Source organism: Artemia sp. Qi Xiang Cuo, chromosome 14, assembly GCF_049724085.1.
Source record: "Artemia sp. Qi Xiang Cuo chromosome 14, ASM4972408v1, whole genome shotgun sequence".
Taxonomy (NCBI): domain Eukaryota; kingdom Metazoa; phylum Arthropoda; class Branchiopoda; order Anostraca; family Artemiidae; genus Artemia; species Artemia sp. Qi Xiang Cuo.
The window spans coordinates 28,346,001-28,361,297 of NC_142807.1; positions in this window are offsets into that span (position 1 = coordinate 28,346,001).

The window sequence follows — 15,297 nt, forward strand, 5'->3', positions numbered from 1 at the left end:
TATAAACACACAAATACAAACACACATAAACACACACATACACACACACACACATACACACAGACATACAGAAACACACACAAATACACACACAGACACACACACATACACATACACATACACTTCCATTCTTTCCTAGTATCCGTCATATGCTATCTAAACTGAAAAAGAAGTATTCTCGAGGTGATGATAATATTTGTGGAATGCATCTGGCTATTGGGGGTGACAGTATGTTAAATCCCCTTGCTCTTATGTACCAGTTGATCTTTAACTGCGGTCTTGTTCCCGATGTTTTCTGTGTTGGCGTCGTTACACCAGTTCATAAAAGAGGGAATGATCCCAGGAACTGTTCATCATACCGCCCCATAACTGTTGCGCCGGTATTCTGCAAACTCATGGAAATGCTTGTTTTTGGTGACCTAAGTAAAGCTTGTTATGCTCCCGATTCGCAATTCGGGTTTAAGAGTGGTACTAGTCGCGAGCATGTTCATTCGTTGATAGCCAATCTTTTGCTCAGTGCTCACGATAATAATGATACACTTGTTCTAGCAAGCCACGATGTGCCTAGAGCATTCGACTCCGGTATCCACGCACATATACTTAGTTCTGCTTGTAAACGCGGAGTTGACCGTTCGGTTGTCGTTGCATGGAGGAGCATTTATAGGAGACTGAGAGTGAAGATTAAAGTCCCCACTCATCGCGGTATGGTGGTATCCACCGTAGTTATACCTGTCCGTAAAGGTATCCGGCAAGGCTCCATTACTTCCCCTCCCCTATACAACAACAGTATTATAGTCCTTCAAGAATCTGCCAAAATGTGCTGCATATATTTAGGTATAGACGTGTCGCTCATCAATTACGCTGATGATATACTTAACGCAAGTAGGTCTGTTTCAAGGGTTGAGGATAATTACAATATATTGAGTGATGAATATGCTAGGAATGGGCTAGCTTTTAACACTGCCAAAAGTGAAGTAGTTGTTTTTCGTCGCAACGCGAAAGATTCGACCCCGATTAGCGTGCTCCTAGGTGATACTGCGGTGAGCTCAAAGCCATCTCTCACTTACCTTGGACTACCGATCGCTTCAGATCTGCGGTCTACTCGTGAAGCACTGGTTGAGCATTTTTCAGAAAAGGCAGGCAAAGCATACGGACTACTCCTACCCTGCAAACGTATGTATAACCACCATATACTCGGAAGGCTTTATTCCGTGTTTGTTATCCCGCATGTTCTGTCACTCTCGCCGTTTTGGTCTCTTTTCACCGAATCAGATAAGCGTTCAGTCCGTCGGGTTTACTATAAGTGTAACCCGACTATATGTGTGTGTGTATGTGTGTGTGTATGTGTGTGTGTATGTGTGGGTGTATGTGTGTGTGTGTGTTTGTGTGTGTGTGTCTGTGTGTGTGTATGTGTGTGTGTGTATCTGTGTGTGTGTCTGTGTGTCTGTGTGTATATGTGTAAATCATTGTTTATGTATTTCTGTGTGTGTGCGTGTGTGTGTGCGTGTGTATGTGTGTGTGTGTATGTGTTTGTGTATTTGTGTGTGTTTATGTGTGTTTTTATTTTTTTGTTTGTTTGCTTTTTTATGTTTGTTTGTATGTGTGTGTATATGTGTGTGTGTTTCTGTGTGTGTTTGTGTGTGTGTATTTGTTTCTCTATGTGTGTGTGTATTTTTGTGTGTATGTGTGTGTGTGTGTGTGTGTGTGTATTAATGTGAGAGTGTATTTGTGTTTGTTTATGTTAGTGTTTATTTTTGTTTGTTTTTGTGTGTGTTTGTTTTTGTATGTATGTGTGTGTGTGTGTGTGTGTGTGTATGTGGGTGTTTGTATGTGTATGTGTGTTTGTGTGTGTGTGTGTGTGTGTGTGTGTGTATGTGTGTGTGTGTGCATGTGTGTGTGTATGTGTGTGTGTGTGTGTCTGTGTGTGTGTGTGTGTCTGTGTGTGTGTGTGTGTCTGTGTGTGTGTGTGTGTATGTGTTTGTGTGTTTCTGTGTGTCCGTGTGTGTGTTTGTGTGTGTGTATGTGTTTGTTTGTTTGTTTGTGTGTGTATGTGTTTATGTGTGTGTGTATGTTTGTGTATGTATGTGTGTGTATATGTGTCTGTATGTGTGTGTGTGTAAGTTTTTGTGTGTGTGTGTAGTTTTTGGGTGTGTGTGTCTGTTTTCGTGTGTGTGTGTGTGTAAGTGTTTGTGTGTGCGTGTAAGTTTTTGTGTGTGCTTGTAATTGTTTGAGCGTGTGTGAGATTTTTTTTGTGAATGTAATATTATTTTTTCATTTCATTTTTCGTGTGATTATTTTTTTGTTTTTTTGTGTTTGTGTGTGTGTGTGTGTTATTTTGTGTGTGTGTGTGAGTTTGTGCGTGTGTGTGTGTGTATGTTTTGTTGTGTGTGCGTTTGTTTTAGTGTATGTCTGTGTGTGTAAGTTTTTGTGTGTGTGTGTGTGTGTGTAAGTTTTTGTGTGTGTGTAAGTTTTTTTGTGTGTGTGTAAGTTTTTGTGTGTGTGTGTAAGTTTTTGTGTGTGTAAGTTTTTGTGTGTGTGTGTAAGTTTTTGCGTGTGGATGTAAGTTTTTGTGTGTGTGTGTGTGTAAGTTTTTGTGTGTCTAGCTTTTGTGTGTGTAAGTTTTGACGTGTGTGTGTAAGTTTTCGTGTGTGTGTATATAAGTTTTTGTGTGCATGTAAGTTTTCGTGTGCATGTGTAAGTTTTTGTGTGTGTGTGTGTGTGTGTGTGTGTTAGTTTTTGTGTGTGTGTGTAAGTTTGACGTGTGTGTGTAAGTTTTCGTGTGTGTGTGTGTGAGTTTTTGTGTGTGTGTGTAAGTTTTTGTGCGTGTGTGTAAGTTTTTGTGTGTGTGTGTAAGTTTTTGTGTGTCTAACTATTGCATGTGGATATTAGTTTTTTGTGTGTGTGTGTTAGTTTGTGTGTGTGTGTGTGTGTGTGTGTGTGTGTGTGTGTGTGTGTGTGTGTGTGTATTTGTGTTTTTGTTTAAGTTTTTTGTGTGTGTTTGTTTCAGTTTGTGTGTGTGTGTGTGTGTAAGTTTTTGTGTGTGTATGTTTTGGCGTGTGTGTTTGAGTTTTCGTGTGTGTGTGTGTATGTTTTTTGTTTGTTTGTGTATGTTTTTTTGCGTGTGTGTGTGTGATTTTTTGTGTTATTGTTTAAGTTTTTGTGTATGTGTGTGTGTGTAAGTTTGTGTGTCTTTTTAAGTTTTGGCGTGTGTGTGTTTGAGTTTTTTTTGTTTTATTTTTTATTTTTTTTTTTTTGTGTATGTGTTTTTGTGTGTAAGTTTTTGTGTGTGTAGTTTTCGCGTGTGTGTGTGTGTGTAAGTTTTGTGTGTGTGTGTGTGTGTAAGTTTTTGTGTGCATGTTAGTTTTTGTGTTAATGTAAGTTTTCGTGTGCATGTGTTAGTTTTTGTGTGTGTGTGTGTGTGTGTATGTTTGTGTGTGTGTGTGTGTGTGTGTTAGTTTTGGAATGTGTGTGTAATTTTTAGTGTGTGTGTGTGTGTAAGTGTTCGTTTGATTGTGTAAGTTTTTGTGTGTGTGTAAGTTTTGGCGTGTGTGTGTAAGTTTTCGTGTGTGTATGTGTAAGTTTTGTGAGTGTGTGTGTGTTTAAGTTTTTGTGCGTGTGTGTGTGAGTTTTTTTGTGTTTATGTGTAAGTTTTTGTGTGCTTCCCAAATCATAATTTTCTGAAAGGACACACCTATGAAAGGCTAAGAAATCTAGCTTAGAAAGGTCAAAAATAGCAAATTAACCATCCCAAATCATAGGTTTCAGTCAACACACACCTACGAATGGCTATTAAATCCTGCTCAGAAAAGTCAAAAAATATCAACCCACACACCCCCAAATCATATATTTCAGACATCACACACCTACGAAAGACTAAGAAATCCGGTTATGAAAAGTCAGAAATAGCAAATTACATATCCCAAATCATAGGTTTCAGACAACACTCACCTATGAACGGCTAAGAAACCTAGCTCAGAAAAGTCAAAAATAGCAAACTAGTCATCCCAAACTATAGGTTTCAGACAACAAACACCTAAGAAAGGCTAAGAAATCCAGCTCAGAAAAGTCAAAAGTAGCAATCCATCCACCCCAAATCATAGGTTTCAGACACTACACACCAATGAAAGACTAAGAAATCCAACTCAGAAAAGCCTGAAATAGCAACCCAAACATCCCAAATCATAGGTTTCAGACACCACACACCTACGAAAGACTAAGAAATCCGGTTATGAAAAGTCGGAAATAGCAAATTACATATCCCAAACTATTGGTTTCAGACAACATTCACCTATGAACGGCTAAGAAACCTAGCTCAGAAAAGCCTGAAATAGCAAACTAGTCATCCCAAACTATAGGTTTCAGACAACAAACACCTATGAAAGGCTAAGAAATCCAGCTCAAAAAAGTCAAAAGTAGCATTCCACCCATCCCAAATCATAGGTTTCATAGAACACACGCCTATGAAAGACTAAGAAATCCAGCTCAGAAAAGTCAAAAATAGCAAACTACATATCCCAAATCATCGAGTTTCAGTCAACACACACCAACGAAAGACTAAGAAACCTAGCTCAGAAAAAGTCAAAAATAGCAAACTATTCATCCCAAACTATTGGTTTCAGACAACATTCACCTACGAAAGACTAAGAAATCCGGTTATGAAAAGTCAGAAAAGGAAATTACATAGCCCAAATCATAGGTTTCAGACATCACGCGCCTATGAAAGACTAAGAAATCTAACTCAGAAAAGCCCGAAATAGTTATTTACATATCCCAAATCATAAGTTTCAGACAGCATTCACCTACGAAATACTAAGAAACCTTAGCTCAGAAAAGTCTGAAATAGCCAACTACTCATCCCAAACTCGAAGTTTCAGACAACAAACACCTATGAGTGACTAAGAATCCTAGCTCTGAAAAGTCCAAAAAGCAAACTATACCTCCCAAATCATAATTTTCTGAAAGGACACACCTATGAAAGGCTAAGAAATCTAGCTCAGAAAAGTCCAAAATAGCAAATTAACCATCCCAAATCATAGGTTTCAGTCAAACCACACCTACGAATGGCTATGAAATCCTACTCAGAAAAGCCAAAAAATAGCAACCCATACACCCCAAATCATAGGTTTTAGACACCACACACCTACGAAAGACTAAGAAATCCGGTTATGAAAAGTCAGAAATAACAAATTACATATCCCAAATCATAGGTTTCAGACAACACTCACCTATGTGTGTGTGTGTGTGTATGTTTGTGTGTGTGTGTGTGTGTGTGTGTGTGTGTGTGTGTGTGTGTGTGTGTATGTGTGTGTGTATGTGTGTGTATGTGTGTGTGTGTATGTGTGTGTGTTTGTGTGTATGTGTGTGTGTGTTTGTGTGTGTTTGTGTGTGTGTGTGTATGTGTGTGTATGTGTGTATGTATGTGTGTCTGTATGTGTGTGTGTATGTGTATGTGTATGTATGTGTGTGTATATTTGTGTTTGTGTGTGTGTGTATGTGTGTGTGTCTATTTTTTAGTGTGTGTGTGTGGGTTTGTTTCTGTGTGTTTTTGTGTGTGTTTTTTTGTTTGTGTGTGTGTGTTTTTATGTTTGTGTGTATTTTTTTGTGTTTTTGTGTGTGGGTGTTTGTGTGTGTTTATATATGTGTGTGTGTGTGTATATGTATTTGTTTGTGTGTGTGTGTGTGTGTGTGTGTGTGTGTGTGTGTGTGTGTGTGTGTGTGTGTGTGTGTGTGTGTGTGTGTGTGTGTGTGTGTGTGTGTGTGTGTTATCCCGGCGGCGCTTCTCTGGTCCGGGGGACCTTTGGGGGCCGGGGAGGGCCTTTGGGGCACAGGGAGGGCCTTTGGGCACAGGGAGGGCCTTTGGGGGCCTGGGGGACATTTGGGGACCGGTGGAGGGCCTTTGGGACCCCGTTGGTCCTTTGGGAGCTCGATGGGCCTTTTGGGGGCCCGGGGATGGCCTTTGGGGGTCTGGGTGGGCCTTTGGGGCACAGGGAGGGCCTTTGGGGGCCTGGGGGACATTTGGGGACCGGTGGAGGGCCTTTGGGACCCCGTTGGGCCTTTGGGCGCCCGGGGGGCCGTGGAGGCCCCGGGGAGGACCTTTGGGGGCCCGGAGGGGCAGTTGGGGGCCGGTGGAGGGCCTTTGGGACCCCGTTGGTCCTTTGGGAGCTCGATGGGCCTTTGGGGGGCCCGGGGATGGTCTTTGGGGGTCTGGGTGGGCCTTTGGGGGCGCCGGTGGCCCTTTGGGAGCTTGGGGGGCCTTTGAGGGTCCGGGGGGACAGTTGGGGGCCTGGGGGACATTTTGGGACCGGTGGAGGGCCTTTGGGAGCTTGGGGGGCTTTTGAGGACCGGGGGCTTCCTTCGGGGTTGGGGTAGGAGGATTGGAACCCTTTGGGGTTGGGTTAGAGGACCTCACAACACTGTTCAAATGAAACTTGTGTATTATAACGACCACACTCAAAACCTCTTCCAAAATCTCTTCAAAAATCTTCTTTTAAAATGTCTCTATCTGTTTCACCGAAATAGTTCCATAACCTGTCTAAAACGGTTTCGCCCAAATAATCCCTATACGTAAATTCAGCGTGTTCCTTTGTTATTGGCATCTCTGCGCTAACGCATTTCAAATTAATATGAAACCTTTTCGCGCGCTAAAACAATTCATCGCTAAGATGTTTCTTGCCTAATTGTTTCCATGGCCTTTGGTTATTAATATCCTTTGGAGTTCGACCAAAAGAGTTGTCCGAGGCAAAGACATTAATGATTTGGATCTATTCCTGGAGAAATGTTTCTAGGGCGAAAATTTTTAAAGTCTGACAGATGATGTCATTGATTGATTGATCTGTCAAGAAAGGGGAAATTAATTTGTTGTTTCTAAGGGGAATTATTGATTCACGATAGGTGAATTGAGATCGACATCGCATGTGTTCCAAGGTCGATGTTGTTGGTGTTGTAAGTGCACGCTCTCAGCAAACCTCAAGGTCGATGTTGTTGTTGTTGTTTTTGGCACGCTCTCAGTGACTGTCAAGGTCGATGTTGTTGTTGTTGACAAATTGGAAAAAGAGGTCATTGACCCCATTAACCACGTGTTCTCCCTAATGACTCTATGCCCTTATTTGGAGCCCCGTCAGTATTCTATGCCCATATAAGGAGCCCCGTTCGGAGTCGGATCCCCTCCTCTACTATTATCATTTTTTTTTTTTAGTCTAATTAAACGGTACCTCACTATAGCTTTCAGTACTATAATCTCGATTATGTATTGTTTCTAAACGACCCGTTTTTAACCATCGATCCATTGTACAAATAAGTTTTATTAATAATAGGCCTGTTTTTTCACTCATCAATGTGCTAAGATCTTACATTTTTTGTCAGAAAACGCTTAAAAGTGAAATCTTTGAACAAAGATCTTACATGTTTGGCCGTTTTTGTGCAAACGTCTTTCATCATTCTGCTCTGATCAGCGGTCTGAGAACAATGATGAGTAGATCATCAAAGTTCTCTCACCATTGTTCTATAAGGTAAAACAATGGCGGTCTTCACACTTTTTGCTAACATCTGTGAGCTGTAAGATCTAAGAACAAAGATGAGTTAAAAAACGATAATCTTTGCAGAAAGATGTAAGATCTAAGATGTAAGATCTTAGTGCTAAAAAACGGGCCTAATTAAATTAATAATTATTAAATAATTTACACAAGAACCTGACAGTCACAATAACACTATCACTCAAGCTTTACAAGTACTAAGCCTATCTACGAACGTCAGTTAATACAACACCACAGAACTAAAGATACTGTCAACTGCCACTTCATGGTTTATGAAGTGTTCACGAAGAACCAGTTTTATCATTCACGCGTCCCGTGGTAAATATTAAGAACACCCATATCTGCAGTGGCAGGCTTTTTTTTAATGCTGGGTTAAAAAATCCGCCAATAAAATATTATTTTCACAAACCCTCTCTCTAAACACTGCAAACCCCCCGGAGATCAACAACCACCGGTTGGGACTCACTGGTATAGAAAATAAATCCGTGGGGAGGAGGGATTTTTCCGTGGAGATGTAGCCAGATTTCCTGGCATTATTTAAAAACGATCAGAAATTAAATAAAAATTAACAAGTTTTTTCAACTGAAAGTAAATAAAAAACCCTATTTTCATCCAAGTTTTTCTTAAGGGCGTATTTGTGATATCATTGAAATGGAGGAGGGTATTAAGTTGAAGCTTAAAGGGCATGTTGAGGGGGAAATTCCCAAGCTCTCATTAACAGCAACTCGTTTGCTGGTGATCGGGGCGTGGGAATGGAAATGAAATTTCGTCCCTGTGATTCAGCTGAATTAAAAAAGATCATCAGCTCGATTGGACTCAACAGTGCTGGGTTGGATGGTGTTAACCTGAAGACTATTTGATCAATTCTGGTGTAAATTCTTCCTGTGCTAGTGCACCTATCAATTTATCAATGGAAAAGGGAGGTTTTCCTAAATTATTGAAAACGGCTATGATTCTCCTTCTCTACAAACGGAGCACTCAAATGGATATATCAAATTGGAGGCTTATTTCTATTTTGCCAGTGTTTTCGATAGTTTATAAAAGTTATCTATGGAAGACTTTAAGATCACCTCACGAGCCTGCATGCGTTGTATGATGGCCAGTTCAGATTCCGAAAGAACCATTCGACTTCACATGCTGTGCAACATCTTTTAGAAAATTTTAATTTAGCTTTAGAAAAGGGTAAGTATTGTACTAGTATTTTATAGATTTTAAACAGGCGTTTGAGACCGTTGATTCTAGTATTTTATCGAATAGATTAAGAGATTTGGATGCAGAACGGAGATGTTTGGGTTTGTTTAGTTCCTATTTAAATGATAGGTCAGTGACGGTAAATCTAGAAGAGAAGTTTTCTAGATTTTTCGCTGTTTCATGTGGAGTTCCTCGGGGTTTTGTTTTAGGACCCCTGTTGTATTTAGTGTCTGTCGATAGTGTGCGATTCTACATTCCTGGTGCGTCTGTGACATCATTTGCCGACAATACAGCGCTTGTTGTCCGCAGTGAAGACTCTGAAAGAATTGGTCCAGAAAGCAAACAGAGTTCTGCAAGGGTTGAGTGAGTTTGTAGGCGCTAGCTTACTTAGCATTAACGCGGCAAAGAGTAATTATATTCTGTTCAATCGTACTGGTGTATATCCAAATCTTCCCAGTGAAATAGGAATAAATGTTTCTCTATTAAAGCAGGTTGAGGAAATGCGATACCTAGGATTCATTCTTGACCAGAACCTCGGCTGGAGAAGACACGCTGATGTGGTTGCGTGTAAGGTAGCGCGTGGCCTTGGGATTTTAAGACGTTTTCAATATTTTTTACCTTCTCATATTTGAGTTCTTTTATATTACTCTTTGATTGCGCCGTTTATAAATTATTGATCTATGATTTGGGCTAATAGTTTTACGTGCCATTTACAACGAGTGTAAATTCAGCAAAATAAAGCAGTGAGGCTAATTGGTAAGTATGATACAGGAGTTTTAAATACAGAGTCAATTTTTATGAAACTTGTAATTTTCAATGTTACTCAAATTAGATATTTTAAAATGGGTAATTTTGTTTTTAAAGCTTGAATGGCTTTGTGCCTGATGTTTTTTATAATTTTTTTTAGTTTGAATTGGTTTGATCAGGGAAATGCTACGATAAATGCTGAAGACCTAGTAAGTGAGCCAAAAAGTACGGTTTGTTCTAGCCGTGTGGTAAAGCACCCGGGACCGGTGGTCTGGAATACCTTTCCAGACTCAATTTGGGAAGCGCAAAGTTTGCCACAATTTAAAACCCAGTGAGAGAACTATCTTCTTGCAGGCAGTTGGTGAGCGTGGGACTGGATTGCAAGAGAAGACATTTTAAGTTTTTTTCTGTTAATAATCTTTTTTTCTGTTATTTTTTTAAATTTATTGTTCTATAATTATTATCAACATTTGAATTTTTTTGTTCTTTATTTGTGTTTATTTCAGAGATGATTTGGTTAGTTGTATAATTTAGTAACTGTGTTCTGGTTGCGTTTTTCAAGCATATTTGTGCTTTGTTTGTAACCGGTCGTTAAGCTGGCGTGAATTATTATATTTAATATAAGATGTTGTTGAAAAAAAAAGAATGTTAAAAGGGCGTATCCGCAATATATCTGGAATGGCTAAGGGTTTTAAGTTGAAATTTTCAGGGGATATTGGGGTGTATGGTTAGTAAAACCAAAACGCATTGTATGCATGCAGGCTGTCAAAATGGCGTATCAGCAACCGCTAAGTAACAGGCTATGGTATTAAATTCATAAGTTCACAAGTTTATCAATACGTATTCACAATTGAACTTTTTTGCGATACAATAACAACTGCTACTACTCCTTTTACTACCAGTACTTATGCTACTACCACTGCTACGGCGTCTGTTTACGACTGTAACTGCTTGCGTTTCGGACTAATTACGTCTGCAAAACTTGTGACTGCAACTCCTGACTGCTTCCATCTACGACCCGAACTGCTTATGACTGTAACTGTGACTACTAGGACCTGCTACTGCATCTACACATGAAATTGACCGCAGTAACTACTTGGGTCTGCAGCTACTTACGACTGTGACAGAAACTACTTGTGACTGTGACTATAAGTACCTGACAGAGTGACCATGAGTACTTTTGACCTTAACTACTTGTGACTGGTACTTCGACTACTTGGAACTGCGACTCCGACTACATCCTACTTTGACGGGTTGCGACTGCAACTGTGACTACTTGCGACTGATACTACTGCTACCATTAGTACTACTGCAATAACTACTGCTATTACTGCTACTAATACTAAAACTATCACTACTGCTACTACTACTACCACTACTACTTTTGCTACTAATATTTTTACTACTACTACTTACAGTGAGGGTTTTACGCACAAAAAAAATATTAAGAGAAACGCCGTTGGCCCAAATTGTATTAAAACTCTTAGAGAATTTAAGCTACTTTATCTGTTCTTTTCTCGGTGAACCTATTAACCCAGCCGTGTACTACGGAAGTAGGATTTTAACTAAGAGACAAGTACAGGAGAAACAATTTAACCTTTGGACATAAAATTTCATCAATCTGATCTTTTGTAAACTTTGTAAATAAAGAAAGGTTGCAAATTATACCGAGTCTAAGATCTTAAAAGTATTTGAAAGAGTTAGGGCTTGCTACAATTATCCTAGCTTGAGGGGCAAATACTTCAGCCAAGACTGTGGTCTCAGACATATAAAGTAATAGTCTTACAACAAAGTGCCACCCTTACACTACTAATACCACTACTACTATTCAACTGAATCAGAAGAGTTTAAGTGCATACAGAAAGCCAAAAAGGCACAGGTGCAATATCTCAGGGATGGTAAAGGTATAAATCTGAAACTTTAATGGAATATTGAGGGGATTTAGATCTAATTCAGCAACTATTAGACGCACAGACGTCTAGACATTTGAAACTAGTTCAGCAGATATTTGACGCCTAGAAAGTTAAATCAGAGACCCCTCAAGACCCTCGACTTATTTCAGGATGGGTTGAAGGTAATAAATTAAAACCTTCTGAGTAGGTTGAGCTTACCAAAAGGCGTTCAAGGCAACTAGTTTTTCCGAACGGGCGCATCCGCAATCTCTTAAGAACGGCTATGGAAATTAAGTTGAAATTTTCAGGGAATTTTGAAGGTGTGTAAAACTAATTCAAATCACACTATAGGTATCTATACTGTCGAAAGGTTTTCTTTGCAATGTCAAATTTTTAATACAACTTGTTTACTATTCACTTATTTTAATGCAATTTCGTGCATTAAAATCCAGTTTAATACATTTTTTTGCATTTAATACAATTCCTTGCTAAAAATAAATGCGAACAACCTAAAGAAATTAAAACACCCTGGGACATAAGAATTTCAATAGATGGAGTAGCTAAAAACGGCAAAAAAAGAAATAAAAATCATGTTTTATATGGAATGAGCTTAAACGCTCCAACTTAAGCAATATAAGAGAAATATAATCAATACAGGAAATAAAAAGTAGACAGGATGCCAATACTGTTGCAAGAAAATTCAAGGGTAATTTACGGCTCTTGTGCCAGGGGCTCTGGTTGTCATGCTATCTCCAGTGGCATATTTTTTTGAGTTTGTTAAAATTAGTTTTGCTAAGTATGAAGAAACGAAAAAATCATAGCGTCTTACATTGTCCTTTGGACTTTCTTCTGTGTTTTTACTTTTGTTGCTAATTCTTCACTGATGGTTGGGCTTAGGTCTTTGCCGAAAAAGTTACCCTCCGGTAAGATTTTCTTTCACTTTGTTCGGAATTTTCAGCTATTTTTAACAAATAAATATGTCGAAATTTTGATTGGAGTTCTTAAAGGGTTACGGAGATGAGGGGGGGGGGGCTGGTAGCAAAAGAGGCACTTAAGGGACGATGTTTGCACTTTAATCATTTGAAAATTAACAAAAGAGCACTAGAATTTTGAATTTCGAATTGGATGATCACCTTTTCCATACAAAGTGAATATATATATATATATATATATATATATATATATATATATATATATATATATATATATATATATATATATATATATATATATATATATATATATATATATATATATATATATATATATATATATATATATATATATATATATATATATATATATATATATATATATATATATATATATATATATATATATATATATATATATATATATATATATATATATATATATATATATATATATATATATATATATATATATATATATATATATATATATATATATATATATATATATATATATATATATATATATATATATATATATATATATATATATATATATATATATATATATATATATATATATATATATATATATATATATATATATATATATATATATTGGTGGCTTAAGGATCTTCAGAATTGACAATTCTAGAACGATGGTTCTGAAAAAAAGTATTTTATGCTCTCTGGTAGATTTTTCTTTCTTTTGTCTAAAATCTAGAAGCGTCTTCTAAACAGTTCCTCGTCATTCAAAACCTAAAGGCTGCTTACTTCTCTGTGCATTTTTGATAGCTCTTACTCGGTTACAAATGCAATAATTTTTGACCTATTTGTCACAGGAGAGGGAGAATTTTTAAGGGAAGATAAGGATCTTCTCTTTAAGAAATAGAAGGTCTTATTTTCCTTCAATCCAATAAAGGAAACTTGATCCTCCCTGTTAAGCTCATATTAAAGGTGTTTAGTTTGCTTACGATCTCGGCTCTAAGTTCTTGAGGAGTATCAACTTTATCTATAGAAGCCATAATTCCTGACTCCACCTTTGAAATTATTTTTTAATAGGAAATTGGTGTTGGAAAACAGGACTTAGAACCCTTCGACAAAACTGCTTCCTGTTGAATATTAAGAGGTTTACTGTTACTACTACTGACAACTCACTGCAGCACTGATCCACCTGAGACCAACACACCTATGCATGCTCCTCATCCATCCTAATTTATTCAAAACTTCCCTCTTTACACCCTCCCAAGAAGCTCCCGTTTCCTTTAAATCTTTCTTTATGACGTCCTTCCACCCCAGACGGGGGCGACCTGCTTTCCGTTTACCCCTAGATGGTTGGCCGAAAAGAGCAATCTTCGGCAATCTGTCATCCTTCATCCGTACAACATGCCCTAACCACCTCAACCTTTCTTTCATTATAGCCCTAGAGAGCGGTATTGAACCACTTTTTTCGTATAGCCAATTGTTTGAAATATGGTCAGTCAGCCGGGTACCCAGAACAATCCTTAAGCAATTTCTCTGGAAAACATATAGCAAATCTTTATCCGCTTTTCGGAGCGTTCATGCTTCAGAGGCATATTTGACCACTGTCATCACTGTAGCTTCTAATATTCTTATCTTAGTTTGCAGACTTATCTTCCTATTCTTCCAGACTTTTTTTAACTGTGAAAAAACACCCTGAGCCTTGGCTATTCTATTTTTAACATCTTCACTGCTCCCACCATCTTTACTAATAATACTACCAAGGTAAGTGAAGCTGCCCATCTGATCAATCTTTTCATTACCCAACGTCAACTTTTCATCTTCACTTATTTCTAGCCTTAGTGACTTAGTCTTCCTAACATTAATTTTCAAACCAATTCTAGCACCCTGAACTCGCAAAACCTCTAAAACTTCATTCATTTTGCTCACACTTTCATCTAGGATGCTTAAATCATCATCATAATCCAAGTCCAGGAGACTTTCCTCCCCATTTGATTCCCTGGTCTCCCATTGCCTTTCCTGTGCTCCTCAAAAAAAAATCCATCAAATAATCCATATAAAGGGGAATAGAACACAACCCTGCTTAACTCCTGATTTAATACAAAACCAGCTGCTAACCTCATTTCCTACCTTAACCGCAGCAGTGTTATTCTCGTACATAGCACTATTTCAGTTCCAAAATGGGTACATATTTTAAAAGATTTCGGAATCACTGATTCTTTCTTGCAATTTTTTTAAGAAAATTTGTTGATTTAACAAATTTGCATGTTTTTTAACTAAAGACAAATAATCAAACAGTTCGTGGTAACTAACTGTAAGTAAGGAGCGACCCGGCTCAATTGTAACCGAAACTCTAAAAAACGGAATTTTGATACCAATAGATACATCAAACGAATCATATTTTAATTATGACTTCAAATATATAAGCTTCATCAAGGTTAATCTTACATATAAAAAGCTACGCGCCTAAGAAAATTTGGCCGATTTTCGAAAAAAGGGGGTAGACCCCCTAAAAGCTCTAGAAACTTAATGAAAATCACACCATCATATTCAGCGTATCAGAGAACACTACTGTAGAGGTTTCAAGCTCCTATCTACAAAAATGTGGAATTTTCCATTTTTTGCCAGAAGAAAGATCACGGATGCGTGTTTATTTGTTTTTTTTCCCCCAGGGGTGATCATATTAATCCAGTAGTCCTAGAATGTCGCTAGAGGGCTTATTGGAATCGACATTAAGAGCTATAGCGCCCTTTTAAGTGACCAAAAAATTGGAGGGCAACTATGTCTCCTCCCATGCTCATTTATTTCCCAAAGTCAGCGGATAAAAATTCTGAGATAGCCATTTTGTTCAGCATGGTCGAAGATATAATAAATATGTCTCTTAGGATGACTTAATCGCTCGAAGCCCCCAGGAGGAGGGCTGAAGGTTATGAATTTTACCCAATGTTAACATATAGTACTGATTATTGGGACCAGGCTCAACGGTAACGAAAACTCTAGAAAACGGTATTTTGATACAGG